Source organism: Heterodontus francisci, chromosome 1, assembly GCF_036365525.1.
Source record: "Heterodontus francisci isolate sHetFra1 chromosome 1, sHetFra1.hap1, whole genome shotgun sequence".
Classification (NCBI taxonomy): Eukaryota; Metazoa; Chordata; class Chondrichthyes; order Heterodontiformes; family Heterodontidae; genus Heterodontus; species Heterodontus francisci.
Window position 1 is genome coordinate 18500368 of NC_090371.1, and position 21019 is coordinate 18521386.

The 21019-nt window shown below is 46.9% G+C and overlaps 1 protein-coding gene across 1 annotated transcript in view; it reads right to left on the reverse strand.

Annotated features, from left to right (window-relative positions):
• The window catches only part of tlx2 (T cell leukemia homeobox 2), a 64439-nt gene that overhangs the window by 8483 nt on the left and 34937 nt on the right, over nucleotides 1-21019 (reverse strand). The window lies entirely within an intron of this gene.

The window sequence follows — 21019 nt, forward strand, 5'->3', positions numbered from 1 at the left end:
CAAGGGGCCTTTTTGGGCACAAAGGGAATCGAGGGATATTGGGATAGTGCATGGAAGTGAAGTTGATGCAAAAGCTCAGCAATGATCTCATTGAATGGCTGAGCAGGCTCGAGGATCTGAATGGCCTACTGTGCTCCTATTTCTTATGTTCTTATTGGATGTGAGGTTGCCTTCTGGCTCAGCTTGTGGGAGACCACTAGCTCACTGTCATTTTATTGTAATTTAAGTTTAATTTAATTTTTTTAATTCTACTTTATTCCCCTGCGAATTTTTCACAGGTCTTTATTTGCTTCCTTTTTCTCCCTGCCCTCTCCTGACTGTCGCTGGGCTACTGAGAGAGCTAATTGCAGCAGGGTGGCTCGACCATTTCCCTGCCTGACTGTATTAGCTTCGCAGGCGAGTCCAGACTGCGACTGTTGGACCATAAAGGGCATCACAGTCGAGCTGCTCTTGTCCTCATTTGGCAGGTAAGTTGCGAGCACTCCTCAGAAATCAGGGAGCAGGAATCCCGCCTCAACCTTTCCCACTGTACTGTTACCCAAGTGATACCCCAGCTAAGACCAACTAACGCAGAACAGGGATCTTGCTGATCTATGTGTCCTCTGCTCCTCCTGGCCTCATGAGGAAAGTAAGAAAACCTTTAAAGACGTACGTCTTTGAACCTTTTCTGGCCATGGCTCCGCTACCCTCTAGCATTTAAAATGAAAAGTTCTCATCCTTGTGTTCAAAGCCCTCTATGGCCACAGCCCTCCCTATCTCTGTAACCTCCTCCAACCCTCTGAGATCTCTGCACTCATCCAATTCTGGCCTCTTGCACCTTCAGCTGCCAAGGTCTGAAGCTCTGGAATCCCCTCCCTAAACCTCTACGCCTCTCTACTTCTTCCTCCTTCAAGGCACTCCTTAAATCCTTCCTCTTTGATCAAGCTTTGGCCACCTGTCCTAATATCTCCTTACGTGGCTCAGTGTCAAGTTTTGTTTGATAACGTTGCTATGAAACACCTTGGGATGTTTCACGATGTTAAAGGCACCATATGGGCTGAATTTTGTGCTGCCAGCAGGGCCCCCAGTGCCAAGCCGAAAAGGCGAGTGGTACCCCGTCACGGTCTTTCGGATCCCCCGCCACGATCTAATGGTGCTCAGGGATTTAAGTACGTGGCGCCAGGATCCCCATCCCTTTAAAGATGGGGATCCCGCCTCCAAGAGCTGCTGGCCAATCAGAAGGCAGGCAGCTCAGAAGTATCGGCAGCACCACTGGGAGTGGTGGCCATTACTGGTACTGCAGATGCCTTGGACCCAGACCCAGCGCTGAAGCCCGGACCCAAGGTAAGTGAGGCGGGGTTGCCTGGGCCAATCAGCAGGCTCTGGCGAAGGCGGGGTGGGGAGGGTGAGAATTTAGTGCAGGGAAAGAGGGGTTTAACGTAGGTGGAGTGTTTCCCAGTGGGGGCTCTCCATGGGCCATGGACTGCCCATGGAGGAGGGCTCCGCACCAAGCACACAGCGAGGTCGTTTTGTTTTACTGGGCGAACTCCCCCGATGGCGATGGACCCCCCTGCACCACCCCCCCTCCCGCCCCCAGTGCTGGTTAAATCCCAGCAGTGGTAGCAAGAGGCCCTTAAGTGGCTGGTAATAAATCTGTTAAGGGCCTCAACTGGCCTCTGAGCAGGAAGGCCATAGTCAGCCTATCCCACCCCTGACTAAATTCCGGTGTGACGGGGAGGTGATGGGCCTTCCGTCTCCCTGCCCCGCTGTTGCAATTCAATGGGCTCCCCCGTCTCCCAACCCAACTCCAGAGGACCCATTAAATTCAGCCCGATAAATGCAAGTTGTTGTTGTTCTAGCTTCACCCAGCGGGAAAGCTATAACATCTTTCCCACGCCAGTTAAAATAGTGGTCAGGCCCCAATGATGTTATCTGAGCCCAAACTGCATATTTAAATGAGGACACCAACGGAGTCAGGCAGGCATTTTTGCCACCTACACAGAAGAATGAGTTAAAATTGGAGACTGCTGGAAGGGAGCATTACATTGGCAGGTAAGTCTCTGAGCAGGCTTAAACTGCCTGCCCTCCAGCCTGGGTTCTGCCACACAGGCAGGCCTCACCTCTGCAGAGTTGCCTGGAATAGAAAGATTTCCTGGCAGGACAGATGGAAGAGCTGGGAGATGCAGAACTGAGGCACTACAGCGCCATCATTAGCAGGAAGGTGTCATTACACCGTGACAAGATTACATAGGCACATTCTATTATAAACATGGATATAGGGATCTATAATGGCAAAAAGAATACATGAAAGTGTGATAGAAATCTGACAACAGGGAGCAATGTTTTGTAGAAAGGAAGTGAGTGTGAACAAAATGATTTTTAATATATGTGTATTATATATTAATATGTATGTAATATATTTAGGGTACATTTTCCAAGGTTCTGTACCCAGCATAGCCTTTCTTGACTGGGAACATTAAAAAAAAAACTTGCATTTACAGCTAATGAAGCATTTTTGAAATGTATTTACCTTTATAGGGTTGGGAAAATGCAGCAGCCAATTAGCGCACAGCAAGGCCCCACAAAGAGCAATGTGATAATGACCCACTTTAGTGATGTTGGTGGAGGGAAACGGCCAGGACACCGGGGAGAACTCCACCATGGGATCTTTTATGTGCACGTGAGAGGGCAGACCGGGCACCCGCAACAGTGCAGCACCCCCTCAGTTCTGCACTGGGAGTGTCAGCCTAGAATTTATGCCCAGGTGACGAGAATGGGGACTTGATTCCAATGTCTGTAAGGCACTTTGGGACATTCTGAGTTCATGAAAGGCACTCTATGGGCTGAAGTTAGTGAGGCCGTTTGGAGTGGGAATGGAAGTGTGGGGGGCCGGAGAATAGTGTCAGACGCTTCCGCAACAAGGAGGCATTGCTGCCCAGACATGACAGGAGTGCAATTTCAATCGTTATTTAAATACATAGATAGTTATATTACATTTGCATGCAATTGATAGCGATTCAAAAGGATGGGCTTGGAATTAAGTGGCCAGTGGGCGGCCCTCACATTCTTTTGGATCCCAGGCCGATGAAAGGTGGCGGCACCGAGGTGAGGGAAGGCAGCCATGGGGAGCATTGGATCGGGGAAGGGAGGGGAGAGAAGGCCATTGTCGTCATGCAGTGCTGTGCATGTGTGCGCTAGGTCTCGGGTGAGAGGGTCCATGGGCATAGTATGGGGTCACTCTGCACAGATGGGGATTGTACTGGGTGCAAGAGTTTGATGGGCTATATCTTTGGTGCCCCACAATCAGCACCTCAAAGCCCGACCCCTCATACAATAAAACGGGCCCCTTGCCTCCATTATGTAAAGTGGTCGCCCACCGTGTATGGTGGGTCAGCCAGTTGCACGGGTCACAGGCAGCAAAGGTACCCACTTCCATGGTGTAAGCATGTTCCTCTCCCCTCCCCCGCACCATGGTGTGAGCATGTTCCCCTCACTATCCCTCCCCCGCACCATAGTGGAAGCATGTTCCCCTCACTGTCCCTTTCCCTGCACCATGGTGTAAGCATGTTCCTCTCCCCTCCCCCGCACCATAGTGTAAGCATGTTCCCCTCACTGTCCCTTTCCCTGCACCATGGTGTAAGCATGTTCCTCTCCCCTCCCCCACACCATAGTGGAAGCATGTTCCCCTCACTGTCCCTTTCCCTGCACCATGGTGTAAGCATGTTCCTCTCCCCTCCCCCGCACCATAGTGTAAGCATGTTCCCCTCACTATCCCTCCCCCGCACCATGGTGTAAGCATGTCTCCCTCACTATCTCTCCCCCGGACCATGGTGTAAGCATGTTCCTCTCCCCTCCCCCGCACCATAGTGTAAGCATATTCCCCTCACTGTCCCTTTCCCTGCACCATAGTGTAAGCATGTTGCCCTCACTATCCCTCCCCCACACCATGGTGTAAGCATGTTCCTCAACCCTCCCCTGCACCATAGTGTAAGCATATTCCCCTCACTATCTCTCCCCTGCACCATAGTGCAAGCATGTTCCTCTCCCCTCCCCCGCACCATAGTGTAAGCATGTTCCTCTCCCCTCCCCCGCACCATAGTGTAAGCATGTTCCTCTCCCCTCCCCCGCACCATAGTGTAAGCATGTTCCCCTCACTATTTCTCCCCTGCACCATAGTGTAAGCATGTTCCCCTCACTATCCCTCCCCCGCACCATGGTGTAAACATGTTCCTCTAACTGTCGCCCCTCCCCAACACCACAACTTTACAATTGTGCTTTTCTCCTCTCAGTTACCCAAATGGTGCATTCTGGTCAGACTGTGGAGAACAGAAGAAGAGAGCGATGATGAACATACACTGTCACTTGATTTCACACTCGCAACCACCAGCCCAGATACTGACACTCCATATATCTTAGAGGATAGATTTAGAGGCAGGATCTGGATGTCCTAAGACACGAGTGGGCTGCAACCAGGGCAGGGGCAAGGACAGCACAGGTTCCAGGCCCCCGAAGGGTGAGGTTGCACATGTGATCCACTGCAGAGGATTCAAGTAAGCACTTTGATGGGGCAGCCTAATCAGAATGCTGATCGGTATGCACAACAAAATGATTGGTGCATTGGGAAGCCTGCGTTCAATGTCAAGGAACATGGAGAGTCCCAGTCCCAACTTGGCACAGGGCTTTTCCCAGAGCTTGGATCCCATCCTTTCCATCATGGAAGTGGTGGCCAACTCCGTTCGCACACTTACAGACCCAGACACGATGCAACGTCTGATGGCCAATGTTACAGCTTCCATTGCAGCACAAGCAGCAGCCACCCAACGTCTGAGTGCTGCCGTGCAAGCTCGGACTGCTGCCATGACAGCTGTGGATTATAGTGTGCAGAGGTGCTTGCCAGGTCTCACAGCATTCCAGCAACTTGTCTTCCAAAGGATTACGAGGATTGCTGAGGCACTGCTCTGGGGACGTGGCAGTAGCTCCATGAAGCACAAACCAGCTGAAGACATCATTCATCTTCCCACCGCTGCCACTCCTCTTGTTGTTGCCTGTCAACCAGCCAGCCCAGACTGCTATCACCCATGCCGAGATGGTGCAGTGCACAGCCGGGCCTTCTAGGTCCAGAGCTGCTTGAGGTCATCCTCCAAGGCCATCTGTAATCTCCCCCAGGTGGAAGTCAGCAGCCTTCCACCAGTTATGCTGCAGCCACTGGGGTAGTACTAGGAAAGGCAATGGCACATGGAAGATAGGCACTAGGGTGATTATTGATTTTTATATGCAATATGGCCTGGTTTGATTTATAAATTTGGTTTGAAATGTTTATTTTGTGATAAATTTCATTTTTGCATTGGGGCCAAGCGGACACTGTGACAGTCAGTAACAGAGGGAAGGTAAGGTGTGGGACTGTCGGTAAATGGGTTGCAGTTACTGGTATGGCACTCGGATGAATTCTTCACAGACAGCAGGCAGAAAGGAGCCCTCTTGGTTGCCTCTTCCTTTTTCTTCTTCTACTTCCTCCTCCTCCTCTTGCTTCTAGATTCTAGACTCCTAGATTCGGGGAAGGTTCTGTTAGATTGGAAAAAAGCGAATGTGACTCCTTTATTCAAAAAGGGACGGAGACAGAAAGCAGGAAACTACAGGCCAGTTAGCTTAACATCTTAGGGAAAATGTTAGAAGCTATTATTAAAGATGTTATAGCAGGGCACTTAGAAAAATTCAAGGTAATCAGGCAGAGTCAACATGGTTTTGTGAAAGGGAAATCATGTTTAACCAATTTATTGGAGTTCTTTGAGGGAGTTACACGTGCTGTGGATAAAGGGGATGTATTGTACTTAGATTTCCAGAAGGCATTTGATAAGGTGCCACATCAAAGGTTATTGCAGAAAACAAAAGCTCATGATATAGGGGGTAACGTATTGGCATGGATAGAAAATTGGCTAGCTTGCAGGAAACAGAGAGTAGACATAAATGGATCATTTTCTGGTTGGCAAGATGTAACAAGTGGTGTGCCACAGGGATCAGTGCTGGGCCTCATCTTTTTACAATTTATATAAATGAATTAGATAAAGGGACCGAAGGTATGGTTGCTAAATTTGCTGATGACACAAAGATAGGTAGGAAAGCAAGGTGCGAAGAGGACATAAGGAAGCTACAAAGGGATATAGATAGATTAAGTGAATGGAGTATAATGTGGCAAATAACCTGGCAAATGGAGTATAATGTGGGAAAGTGTGAAATTGTCCATATTGGCAGGAAAAATAAAAAAGAAGCATATTATCTAAATGGTAAGAGATTGCAGAGCTCTGAGATGCAGAGGGATCTGAGTGTCCTAGTGCATGAATGGCAAAAGTTTAGTATGCAGGTATAGCACGTAATTAGGAAAGCTAATAGAATATTATTGTTTATTGCAAGGAGGTTGTGCTTCAGCTATACAGGGCATTGGTGAGACCACATCTGGAGTACTGTGTACAGTATTGGTCTCCTTATTTAAGGAAGGATGTAAATGCGTTGGAAGCAGTTCAGAGAAGGTTTACTAGACTAATACCTGGAATGGAAGGGGTGGGCTGTCTTATGAAGAAAGATTGAACAGGCTAGGCTTGTATCTGCTGGAATTTAGAAGAATAAGAGGCAACTTGATTGAAACATATAAGATCCTCAGGGGTCTGGACAGGGTGGATGTGGAAAGGATGTTTCCCCTTGTGAGAGAATCTAGAACTAGGGGTTATTGCTTAAAAATAAGGGGTCACCCGTTTAAGACAGAGATGAGGAGAAATTTTTTCTCTCAGAAGGTCGTGAATCTTTGGAATTCTCTTCCTCAAAAGATGGTGGAAACAGAGTCTTAATATTTTTAAGGCAGAGGTAGATAGATTCTTGATAAGCAAGGGGGTGAAAGGTTATCGGGGGTAGGTGGAAATATGGAGTAATCAGTTCAGTCATGAACTTATTGAATGGCAGAGCAGGCTTGAGGGGCCGAGTGGCCTACTCCTGCTCCTAATTCGTATGTTTGTATGTTCTGCTTCTCCATCTTCTCATGTTCCTGCTTGCCATATAGCTTGTGGCAAGCGCTGTCCCCTGATGATGGTGAGATGTTAACATGCAGCAGACCATCACAAATCTTGACACCTGCTCAGCCTAGTACTGCAGGGCTCTTCCAAAGCGGTCCAGGCATAGGAAGCATTGTTTCAAAATGCCAGTGGTCTTCTCTATCAAACTTCACGTGGCGGCATAGTTTTCATTGTATGCTTACAGTGCACATGCGTGTGGATTGCACACCGGAGTCACCAGCCATGTGGTCAGAGGATAGTCCTTGCCGCCCAGGAGGTGGCTGAAATGTAGCTGGCACAGCCGACTGCTGCAGAATGAAGGCATCGTGGTCGCTGCCCAAATACCAGGCACTGACCTGCATGATTCGCTGCCTGTGCAATCACTGGCACCCTTTACCACAGGGAAGCTTGCAAAACTAGCGAAGCCATATGCTTGCTCTGCCTGCTTGCCTCCAGCTAGAGGGAATGAAATGTAATTAGCTTTCATTGACAGCAAACTGCGAGATTTTACAAATATCTTCAGCTCCAGCCTGGAGGGAGCAATATGCGTAAAAGTTCATGAACACCTTCACAGCCACTGGCAATGTGGCCCTTTCCCTGCTTTGCAGTTGTGGCTGCAGCAGGTGATAGGTTTCAGTGAGGACGTCCTTACTGAAGGGCAGACATCTCACATATTGTTCATCACTGAAGAGCAGGTAGGGAAATTGCTCCCTGAATACACTGGGCTGATATGGCCTTCTACTGATAGCCCTTCCCTGCCTTCTCCTCCTCCCACTTCCAGTCAATTGTCCTGCTCTGCGTGGCCTCTGTTCATTCTCCAAGTCATGCAGTATTGCAAGGGGGATGCCTACTAGTGCAGCCATGTCTAGGAGCAACAGGTTTGTGCAGCATCAGCGAAACGCTCTTCAGCACCAGCCTCCCCCCCCCACCCCCCAACCCCGTGTAGACATTGCAACTTAAAACAACTATAGAAAGCACGAATTACTTGCAGAATCAAAACAACAGCCAGAAGAAATCAACCAACAGCTAACATGTAAATAGCTGCTGACCCTTCAAATTGCACTGCTCAGGTAGTCCTTCATCCTGCTGAGCACTTGCTCAGTGTGCGAGGTTAAAAGAGCATGATGGCTGGAGCATTAATATCCACAAGACCACTGCTCCATCAATCAAATCAGCATGCACAGCATGATCTGTCTGCATACTGTTATTTGCATACTTCTGGCAGACATTCATTGCACTAATGGTCTCACCAATATAGTGGCCACCATAATTTGTACCACAAATGTGCATGCACACTGGGAGCACCATTTTGGAGCCCTAAGGGCACTCGTAGCACTCAAAAAATAGGTGCAAATGAGACCAATTTCTCACCATCACTGCCTAGGTTATGCTAGCGCACATGGAACTGCATTCCTGCAGGAGTCAGTGCCTACAGCAAATCGAGAGAGAAAAATGAAATGCAAAGAAAAGCAAAGGAAACTGCAGGACTAACATCACAAATTGTTAATCCTTCAGTGTGGATGTAAAACATCAGGGATAGGGTGGATCAGTAACAGCGCAAAACCGCACCCGTGCCTGAAGAAATCTGTGGTGTAAAAGTTTCTGAGTCATTGGACTGAGTGCTGGGTAGAACTAACCTAAGCCTTCAGAGCAATGTTTAATCTCAAATTCTTTTCTTCATCAGTTTGTGACACCATATGAATCTCAAGGTTTGCTCCCCATTTGCCACAGTACCAACACAGGCAGGTGTACATTGAGCATGGACTATATCCTCTCTCCTCTCTCTGTCCTGCACACACTCTGGCTTTCTTGTTCTGCTTAATTGTTTGTCTCTTGCTCAATTTCCATTTGACTTGCTCACTTTCACTTTCTTGCTTTTGCTCTCCCATGGTTCCCACCCCCTCTTATAACTGTGTATGTTTCTGCCTCTTTCACTGTCTATTTGTGGTGAAGAAGGCATATGGAATGCTTTCCTTTATTGGCCAAGGTATAGAATTCAAAAGCAGGGATGCAATGCTGGAACTGTACAAAATGCTAGTTTGGCCACAGTTGGAGTATTGCGTACAGTTCTGGTCACCAAATTACAGAAAGGACATAAAAGCAAAATACTGCGGATGCTGGAAATCTGAAATAAAAACGAGAAATGCTGAAAATACTCAGCAGGTCTGGCAGCATCTGTGGAGAGAGAAGCAGAGTTAATGTTTCAGGTCAGTGACCCTTTTAACAGGCAAATATTAGAAATGTAAAAGGTAATATGCAAGTAAAGCAGGGGTGGGGCAAGAGATAACAAAGGAGAACGTGTAGATAGGACAAGGTCACAGAATAGCTGACCAGAAGGTCGAGGAGACTACATTGTGAGCAGCGAATACAGTATACTACATTGAAAGAAGTATAAGTAAATCGCTGCTTCACCTGAAAAGAGTGTTTGGGGTCTGATATCCCAATTACTTGTACTTCTTTCAATATACTATACTGTATTCGCTGCACCCAATGTGGTCTCCTCTACATTGGGGAGACCAAACGCAGACTGGGTGACCGCTTTGCGGAACACTTCCGCTCAGTTCGCAAGCAGGACCCCGAGCTTCCAGTTGCTTGCCATTTCAACACTCCCCCCTGCTCTCATGCTCACATCTCTGTCCTGGGATTGCTGCAGTGTTCCAGTGAACATCAACGCAAGCTCAAGGAACAGCATCTCATTTGCCGATTAGGCACACTACAGCCTGCCGGACTGAACATTGAGTTCAATAATTTCAGAGCATGACAGCCCCCCATTTTACTTTTATTTTTAGTTTTTTTTTCTTTTCCCTTCAAAAACATTTTTTTTTGTTTATTTTATTTTATTTCATCCTAGTTTGTTCAGTATGCTTACCCATTTTTTTTTCATATTTGTACTTGTGGCTGTTCAATTTTCAGTCGTTAACACCCTATCTGTACTAACGCTTTGTCTTTCAACACACCACTGACACATTGTCTTTGCTCCACGACCTTCTGGTCAGCTATTCTGTGACCTTGTCCTATCTACACTTTCTCCTTTGTTATCTCTTGCCCCACCCCTGCTTTACTTGCTTATAACCTTTTACATTTCTAATATTTGCCAGTTCTGAAGAAGGGTCACTGACCTGAAACATTAACTCTGTTTCTCTCTCCACAGATGTTGCCAGACCTGCTGAGTATTTCCAGCATTTCTTGTTTTTATTACAGAAAGGACATAGTTGCTCTGGAGAAAGTGCAGAGGCGATTTACAAGAATTTTACCAAAATTTGAAAGTTGTAGCTATGAGGAAAGATTGGATAGGCTAGGGTTGTTTTCCTTAGAATAGAGGAGGTTCAGGGGTGACTTAATAAAGGTATACAAAATTATGAGGGGCCTAGATAGAGTAGACAGGAAGGACCTGTTTCCCTAAGCGGAGAGGTCAATTACCAGAGGACACAGATTTAAAGTGATTGGTAGAAGGATGAGAGGGGACATGAGGAAAAACTTTTTCACCCAGATGGGTGTTTGGAATTCACTGCCAGGAAGGGTGATGGAGGCAGAGACCCTCAATTCTTTTAAAAGGTACCTGGACATGCACCTGAAGTGCTGTAACCTGCAAGGCTATGGACCAGGTGCTGGAAGGTGGGATTAGACTGGGTGGCTAGTTTTCGGCCGGCATGGACATGACGGGATGAGTGGCCTTCTTCTGTGCTGCAATTTGTCTATGGTTCTATGGTTCTATTTACGTCACTGCTTTGTTTCTGTCTCACTTTGTCACTTTGACTCTTGTTTTGCCTCTGTCTATCGTGCTCTGTCTCTGTCCTTGTATGTCTTTCTCTTCCACATATGGGACTTGGAGGGGGTGCAGTGTAGATTCACCAGAATGATACCGGGGCTAAAAGGGGTGATGCCAGGAAGCACTTCTTTATACAAATCTGGAACTCTTTCCCCCAAGAAGATGTTGAGGCTGTGGGGTCAATTGAAATATTCAAAATTAACATTGATAGATTTTGTTAGGCAAGGATATTAAAGAATATGGAATCAAGGTAAATGGATTTAAGGTACAAATCGGACACAATCTAATTTAAAGGTGAAAGAGACTCAAGGAGTTGACTGTTTCTATGCTTCTCTGGCTTGCTCTGAGTGTGTGTGTGTCTCTCTGTCTCTGTCTTGCTCACTGTCTACGTGACTCATGCTGAACTCATTTATATCTGTGTGTCTCTCTCTCTCTGTCCATTTGTGTCTCTCTTTCTATCTCTTCCTATCTTACTGACTATGGGGGTGGGGGGGGAGGGATTTTACATTTTCCCCTGCACCAGGTTTGGAAGCGTGGATAGCATAAAATTGGGTGAGATGGTGATGGGTGGAGGAGCGGGGGGGGAGGTTCCTGCCACCATCCCATCTCTGCCAAAATTTAGCCGGCCCCACCGCCAATTGAGGCCTTTAACTCGTAATTAAAGGCCCCTTCCCACTGCAGCCACAATTAACCATACGGCAGGGGGCCCTGTAGCCGCATCGAAAGCGTGGCACGAGAAACCATGCGGGTTGTTCCCCGATTCCGGGGGTTGGAGTGGGGAACCTCGTTAAAAGGCACTTAGTGCCTGAACAAGGGACCCAGCATCAGGAAGTAGGGGAGGTGGGGGGCTGTTGAGAACCACCCCCCAATCCTTGCTGCCCTCCACCTCCACCCCCCTCCGACCTCCACCCCTTGAGACCCCTCCTGCCCTGCCCTACCTGAGGCCTGGCTCCAGCGACACTCGTCGGCTTCCAGCAGGTGCACCTCCAGCAGCAGCTACTGACTCCGGAGTGGCGCTGCAGCTTCCGGCCTCTGATTGGCCGTCAGCTCTCCAAGGGCGGCAGCTCTGGAGATGGGGTCCTTGATCCTGCGGAAGGCCCGCCGCTGTCCACTTAAGTGCCTGACTGGCACTAAATTCGGCGGGCCTTCCGGAGAAGAGGTGACACAGGGATCTCGGCATTGCTTTTTCCAAATGTCGAGACCCCTGCTGCCAGAATAAAATTCCCCCTATGTCTCCATGTGACTCAAGTATATAAATATTTCTGAGTCTCCCTCTGATGAATAAAATATAAAAATTAAATGATTTCTCCTGGGCTGAATTTTTGACTGCTGTGATTAATCTTTTCGCCCATCTCGTGCTATAGATGAGTTGATTTGCTCAATATGTCATGGCAATTTTTAAAATAGCTAACATTTATACCTCTTCAAAGACTGCTAAAACAGATTATGTGGTCGTTATCATATTACTGTTTGTGGGAGGTTGCTGTGTTTCTTCTTCTTTCTTTTGGGCCTCCTTATCTCGAAAGACAATGGATACGCGCCTGGAGGTGGTCAGTGGTTTGTGAAGCAGCGACTGGCGTGGCTATAAAGGCCAATTCTAGAGTGACAGGCTCTTCCACAGGTGCTGCAGAGAAATTTGTTTGTCGGGGCTGTTACACAGTTGGCTCTCCCCTTGCGCCTCTGTCTTTTTTCCTGCCAGCTACTAAGTCTCTTTGACTAGCCACACTTTAGCCCCGTCTTTATGGCTGCCCGCCAGCTCTGGCGAACGCTGGCAACTGACTACCACGACTTGTGATCAATGTCACAGGATTTCATGTCGCGTTTGTAGACGTCTTTAAAGCGGAGACATGGACGGCCGGTGGGTCTGATACCAGTGGCGAGCTCGCTGTACAATGTGTCTTTGGGGATCCTGCCATCTTCCATGCGGCTCACATGGCCAAGCCATCTCAAGCACCGCTGACTCAGTAATGTGTATAAGCTGGGGATGTTGGCCGCCTCGAGGACTTCTGTGTTGGAGATACGGTCCTGCCACCTGATGCCAAGTATTCTCCGGAGGCAGCGAAGATGGAATGAATTGAGACGTCGCTCTTGGCTGACATACGTTGTCCAGGCCTCGCTGCCATAGAGCAAGGTACTGAGGACACAGGCCTGATACACTCGGACTTTTGTGTTCCGTGTCAGTGCGCCATTTTCCCACACTCTCTTGGCCAGTCTGGACATAGCAGTGGAAGCCTTTCCCATGCGCTTGTTGATTTCTGCATCTAGAGACAGGTTACTGGTGATAGTTGAGCCTAGGTAGGTGAACTCTTGAACCACTTCCAATATTGATGGATGGAGCATTTCTGATGTCCTGCCCCATGATATTCATTTTCTTGAGACTGATGGTTAGGCCAAATCCATTGCAGGCAGCCGCAAACCTGTCGATGAGACTCTGCAGGCACTCTTCAGTGTGAGATGTTAAAGCAGCATTGTCAGCAAAGAGGAGTTCCCTGATGAGGACTTTCCGTACTTTGGACTTCGCTGTTAGATGGGCAAGGTTGAATAACCTGCCCCCTGATCTTGTGTGGAGGAAAATTCCTTCTTCAGAGGACTTGAACGCATGTGAAAGCAGCAGGGAGAAAAAAATCCCAAAAAGTGTGGGTGCGAGAACACAGCCCTGTTTCTCGCCACTCAGGATATGATGTGAGCCGCGTGGAAGATGGCAGGATCCCCAAAGACACATTGTACAGCGAGCTCGCCACTGGTATCAGACCCACCGGCCGTCCATGTCTCCGCTTTAAAGACGTCTACAAACGCGACATGAAATCCTGTGACATTGATCACAAGTCGTGGGAGTCAGTTGCCAGCGTTCGCCAGAGCTGGCGGGCAGCCATAAAGAGGGGGCTAAAGTGTGGCAAGTCAAAGAGACTTAGTAGTTGGCACGAAAAAAGACAGAGGCGCAAGGGGAGAGCCAACTGTGTAACAGCCCCGACAAACAAATTTCTCTGCAGCACCTGTGGAAGAGCCTGTCACTCTAGAATTGGCCTTTATAGCCACTCCAGGCGCTGCTCCACACACTACTGACCACCTCCAGGCGCTTATCCATTGTCTTTCGAGATAAGGAGGCCAAAGAAGAAGAAGATGGAACATATGAGCAGGAGTAGGCCATTCAGCCCATTGAGCTTGCTCCGCCATTCAACTAGATCATGGTTGATCATCTACTTAAAAGCCACTTTCGGCACTGTCCCTATATCCCTTGATACCATTAGTATCCAGGTATCTATCGATTTCTGTCTTGAACAGGTTCAATGATTGAGCTTCTATGGGGTAGAGAATTCCAAAGATTCACCACTCTCTGAGTGAAGAAATTCCTCCTCATCTCAGTTTTTAATGTTCTGCCCCTTTATTCTGAGACTGTGTCCCCTTGTTCTAGACTCACCAGCCAGAGGAAACATCATATCCACATCCACCCTGTCTCGCCTTGTAAGAACTTTGTAAGTTTCAATGAGATCACCTCTCGTTCTTCGAAACTCTAGAGAATACAGGCCCGGTTTTCTCAATCTCTCCTCATAAGACAATTCTGCCATCCCAGGGATTAGTCTGGTGAACCTCTGCTGCACTCCCTCTATGGCAAGTATACCCTTCTTTAGATGAGGAGACCAAATCTGTACACAATACTCCAGGTGCGGTTTTCCCAAGGATATGCAATTGCAGCAAGACATCGTTACTCCTGTACTCAAATCCCTTTGCAATGAAGACCAGCATACCATTTGCCTTCCTAATTGCTTGCTGCACCTGCATGCTAGCTTTTAGTGATTCATGAACCCAGGTCCCTTTGGACATGAACACTTCCCAACCTCTCACCACTTCAGAAATACTCTGTCTTTCTCTTTTTTTCTACCAAAGTGGATAACTTCACACTTGTTCACATTATATTCTATCTGCCATGTTCTTGCCCATTCACTTAGCTGCTCCAAGTCCCCTTGAAGCCTCCTTGCATCCTCCTCACAACTCACATTCCCAGCTAGTTTTGTGTCGTCAGCAAATTTAGAAATATTCCATTTGGTCTCCACATCCAAATCATTTATATAGATTGTGAACAGCTGTGGCCCAAGCACTGATCTGTGCTGTACCCCACTAGTAACAGCCTGCCACCCTGAGAATGACCCTTTTATTCAAACTTTGTGTTTTCTGACTGCTTTCCAATTCTCAATCCATACCAGTATATTCCCCCACCAACCCCCCCCTACCCCCGATCCCATGTGTTCTAATTTTGTTTACTAACCTCCTGTGTGGGACCTTAGCAAAAGCCTTCTGCAAATCCAAGAACATTTCGGATGCTAACTTGTTTATTTCGGGTTGGCTAATGAAAGTTCATCTAAACTACAGCCAACTGACATTTCTGGCACTTTAGAATTGTCAGATATTACGGCATAGAAGGAAGCCATTCAGCCCATCATGCCTGTGCTGGCTCTTTGGTAGAGCTATCCAATTAATTCTATTCCTCTTCTCTTTGCCCTACCCCTGCATTTATTTTGCTTTCAAGTATTTCAAGTACCCGGGCCCTGATAATCTTCCCTCCGAAGCCCTGGTTACTCAGTCCTACTTGCATTGAGATCTTTTTACTCGGTGAATTGTCCAAATTTGGACTGTGGGTCAGCTGAGATTCAGTTGGTAGCACCCTCATCTGAACATGACACTGAGCACATAACATGCTGGATTTAATAGGCACCCCTGAGACGGTCTAGGAGGCAGCCATAGATTTGCAATGGAGGCAGGGAGTGTAGGATCCGTCACACTGCAATTTAATCAGGGACGGGATAGGCTGACGATAGCCCACCCAGAGGCTAATTGAGTCCCTTAAGAGGCTTATTATCAGCCAGTTAAGGGCCTCTTCCCACCATCACTGGAATTAAGCCAGGGGCAGGGGACCTCCACAAGGTGACCTCCCTGTGGGTTTTTTTGGGGGGGGTGGGTGGGTGGACGTTTCTCTGTAAGCCCCCAGCAGAAAACAACCCACCTCCATGAAACCCCTTGCCCTGCACTCAATGCCTACCCTCCTCCCATCACTCGGGCCTGCCGACTGGGCCTGGCGACCTCGCCTCACTTGCCTTGGGTTCAGGCCTTCAGCACTGGGCCTAGTTCCCTGGCCTCTTGTAGTACCAGCAGTGGCCACCACTCCCAATGGTGCTGCTGAGACTACTGAGCTGCCTGTCCTCTGATTGGCCAGCAGCTCTTGGAGGCAGGATCCCTGTCTTTAAAGGGATGGAGATCCCGGCGCTGGGCTGTTAATTGCCTGAGCGCCATTAAACAGAGCCAGGGGAAGCTCCGAATGGCTGAGGCAGGGTTCCCACAGCCTTTTTGGTCCAACAGCTCTACTAAATCCTGCCCAATGTAAGCACAATCCCAGGTCAGTACTGAGGGAGTGCTGCACTGTCAGAAGTGTCGGCTTTCAGGTGAGATGTTAAACCAAGATCCTGTCTGCCCTCTCAGGTGGACATAAAAAGTATACCTTAGGGAAATGTTGCCATGCAACCATTCAATATGCTTATGATATCATGAAGAGCTGTGATCTGATTTCTGTTCCGAACAATGGCTGTAAGTCAAGGGTAGCCTGACCCGCTGAAAGGAGGGACTTTTGACATCTTACTGCACTGTTAGCGTATGGTCTGAACCTGGTTTATTTTTATTTGCTCGTGCAATGTGGGGATCCTTGCCTTGTTAACCCATATTACCACTTGCAATGATTTGTGAATCTGTACCCCTCAATCTCTTTGCGCATCTACCTTATTTAGTCTCTTATTTTCCAAGAAGTATGCGGCTGTCTGATTTCTCTTACTTCGCTGTGGTTCAATGGGTAGCTTTCTGGCCTGAGTCATAAGGTTCTCAATTCAAGACCCATACCAGGGCTTAAGCATAAAAATCAAGGCTGTCACTGCAGTGCAGTACTGAGAAGTGCTGCACTTACTGGAGGAGGTGTTGTTTGGATGAGATGTTAAACTGAGGCCCCAGCTGCTCTCTCATGTGAATGTAAAAGTTTGAAGAACGGCAGGGGAAGTATCCCTCAGTGTCTTGGCCAATGTTTATCCCCAATTGTGAAAGGTGCTATATGAATGCAAGTCTTTCTTGCAAATGTGCCACTTGACAGTTGATAAATTTACTGCCACAATACTAATACACAGGGAGTGATGCACTATCGCGATTTGCTCCATGTTAGCTATTTGATCAGCCCTCCTCTTGCTTTTTTTCCATTCTTTAACTTTTGGCTGGAGTCGTGTAATATACATTGATCAAGAGAAAACAGAATGTGGGGATAGAGGGAATGTACTCCAATTACCTAGATATGACAAGTAGTCTTTCCCAATTGGGCCTCAGCCTTTCTCCACGTATATCAACGACTCAGGTAAGGAATAGAGAGTTGGATATCTAAGATTGCAGATCTCACTATGCTGGGAGTAAGTTGTATAGATGAGAGCAAAAAGTTACAGAGCAGCATAGACTAAATGATTGGGCAAAACTGAGGCAGATGGAGTTTATGGTGGGAAAGTGTGAGGACATTCACATTGGATTAAGAAAGACAAATTGGGATATTTTCTAAAATGATGAGAAACTAGGAACTATAGAGGAGCAAAGAGATTTAAGTATCCATGTAAACAAATCACTAAAAGCTGGTAAACAGGTGCAAAGAGCGATCAAAAAGGCTAATGGAATGATGGCCTTTATCTCAAGGGCAATGGAGTACAAAGGAATGGAAGTGTTGCTTCAGTTGTATAAAGCTCTGGTCAGATCACATCTGGAGCATTGTGTTCAGTTTTCAGGACCGAATCTCAGACAAGATGTTTAGGCCATGCAACAGATGCACCAGTATGACACCAGGGCTTAAAGGGTTAAGTTATGGGGGCAGGTTGCATAAACTTGGCTTGTATTCACTTGAGTTTAGAGGGTTAAGGGGTGATCTAATTGATGTGTTTAAAATTACATCAGGATTCACTTGGGTAAACGGAGAGAAACTATTTCTTCTGGAGGGGGTTCTAGAAAAAGGAGAACAACCTAAGGAATGGGTAATAAACTCTGGCCTAGCCAGCGACACTCACATCCCATGAACGAATAAAAAATATTAGAGCTAGGCTATTTGGGAATGAAATCAGGAAGAACTTTTTCGAACAAAAGGTACTGCTACTCCTAACACTACTTACTACAGCAACACAGCAACTTGCACCAGTAATGCAGTATCATGTCCTAAGGTGCTTCACAAGAACATAATCAGACAAAACTTCACAACGAGCTAAAGAATTCCTTAGTTAGAACATTAGGATAGGTGGTCAATGCTTGGTCAAAGAGGTAATTTTTAAGGAGAGTCTTAAACGGGAGAGGCAGAGAGGTTTAGGGTATAAATTCCAGAGATTAGGGACTGGATGGCTGAACCAATTGTCGGATGAATGTTGTGGGATGAGCTGAAGTTTACAGAAGGTGCAAGGTGGGAGACTGGCCAGGAGAGAATTGGATTGATGCGACAAAACATGGATGAGAGTTTCACCAGCAGATGGGGTGAGGCAGGGATGGAGGTGGGTAATGTTACAGAGTTGGAAGTGGGCATTTTTGGTGTTGGAGAGGATATGGGGTCAGAACCTCAGCTGAGGGTCAAATAGGACGCTGAGGTTGTGAAGTGTGTGCTTGTGGCCAGAGAGAGGGTAGCAAGGGAGCAGGGCTTGTGGCGGGGGCTAAAAAAATTGGCTTTGGTCTTCCCTCTGTATAATTGGAGCAAATTGGCTCATCCAGTATTGGATGAAGGAGAAGCAGCAGGACAAATCAGAGGCAGTGGAGGAGTTGAGAAAGGTAGCAATGAGGTGGAGCTGAGTGTTGTCATAGTACATGTGGGATCTGTCATCATGACAAAAGACAGCATATATACATGAGAAACAGGATGGGGCCAAGGATAGATTACCTGGGGATTAATGGTGCAGAGAAGGAAAGAAATGTTATTGCAGATGGTTCTTTAACTATGACAATAGGTAAGAATGGAATGAAGTGTGTGCAGTAATATTCAGCTGGACAATGGAGGAGAGGCATTCAAGGAGGATGATGTGGTCAACCATGTCAAAGGTTGCAGAATGGTCGAGAAGGATGAGGTGGGATATATGTGCCATAATCACAATCACAGAGGATGTCATTTCGAGACTTTGATAAGGGCCATTTCAGCACTGGGGCAGAAATCTGATTGGAGAGGTTCAAATTTTGGGAGTTGTAGAAATGTAAGCGCGCGTTTGGGAAACAGAAACACATTCAAGGAACCAAAGCGAAACACAGCAGATACTGGAAATCTTAAATAAAAACAGAAAATGCTGGAAATACTCAACAATTCAGGCAGCATCTGCGAAGAGAGAAACAGAGTTAACATTTCAGGTCGATGGCCTTTCAACAGAACACATGTTCAAGGACTTTGGAGAGGAAAGCGAGATTGGAGATTGGGCTAGTAGTTTGCCAGGACAGAGAAGACAAGGATGTTTTTTTGAGCGAGGTGATAATGATGACAGATTTGAAGGGGAGGGGGACAGTACCTAAGGAAAGGTCATCATTTACAATATCTGCTAACATGGGGCCAGGAAAGGAAGCTAGGTGGCTAGCAGTTCAGTGAAGCGTCTTGGTTCGATGCTTTAGTTTCTCATCAACAAAAAGGACTAGCTTCTCACAGAGTTCCTGTAGGATTCTCTGAAGAGAAATTCCAGGTTAGATTTCATTCTGACTTTTCAAAGATGTAGCAAGGAACTTTGTACGCTGTCTAACTAATGGCCGAACAACCTCACCAGCATTTCTGACAGTGAAGTGTTGTTTTATGTTAGCTCCAATCTTGTATGTTCAATGTTATACTGTGTGCAGAGAATAAAAATTAAATCATAGAAATAAATCAGATATATAAATCTGAGAAAGCAGTGGATGAGAACAGAGATGGACTGTCTTCATGTAAAAAATGTCATTTATATTCAATAAGGGAGCTTCATTGTCAGTCACATATCTCTGTGAATATTTGTGTAATTCAATAAATGGGTCTTAAACTGTCAGATTATAGATAGAAACAGATCGTCTCCAGTGGGTGCTACATCTAATCAAATATCCAATACTGTACAATGACACTACTGCTATTGCAACAGTAGGAAATCCCCTGTGGATAGGTGAGTACCGGCCAGAGAAAACCTCTGGTGTAACTCACTGGTTTGGGACTGGTCAATCTGGTTTCTCTCTCCCGTTTGAGGCTGGTCAGTCTGATCTATCTGTCTGGTTTGGGATTGGTCAGTCTGGTGCATCTCTCTGGTTTGGGACTAGTCAGTCTGGTGTATCTCTCCTTTTTGGGGCTGGTCCCTCTGATGCACCTCTCCGGTCTGGGGCTGGTCACTCTGCTGTAACTATCTGGTTTGTGACTGGTCAGTCTGGTGTATTTCTCCAGTCTGGGACTGATCACTGGTGTATTTCGCTGGTTTGTGACTGACAAGTATCCCATATGCCTTCCTAACCACCTTATCAACCTGTGCTGCTGCCTTCAGTGATCTATGACAAGTACACCAAGGTCCCTCTGATCCTCCATACTTCCCAGGGTCCTACCATCCATTGTATATTCTCTTGCCTTGTTAGTTCTCCCAAAATGCATCACCTCACACTTCTCAGCATTAAATTCCATTTGCCACAGCTCCACCCATCCTACCAGCCCATCTATATCGTCATAGAATCACAGAGTTATACAGCACAGAAGCAGGCCCTTCAGCCCATCATGTCTGTGCTGGCCATCAAGCACCTAACTATTCTAATCCCATTTTCCAGCACTTGGACCGTAGCCTTGTATGCTATGGCGTTTCAAGTGCACATCTAAATACTTCTTAAATGTTGTGAGGGTTCCTGCCTCTACCACCCCTTCAGGCAGTGCGTTCCAAATTCCAACCACCCTCTGGGTAAAATTTGTTTTACCTCAAATCCCCTCTAAACCTCCTGCCCTTTGCCTTAAATTTATGCCCCCTAGTTCTTGACTCCTCTGCTCAGGGAAAAAGTTTCTTCCTATCTAACCTATCAATGCCCCTCATAATTTTGTATACCTCAATCATGTCCCCCCTCAGCCTTCTCTGCTCTAAGGAAAACAACCCTTGCCTATCCAGTCTCTCTACATCCAGTCAGACTACATCAACTGCTTTACCCTCATCTACACATCTAGTCACCTCCACAAAAAATTAAATCAAGTTAGTTAGACATGATCTTCCCCTGACAA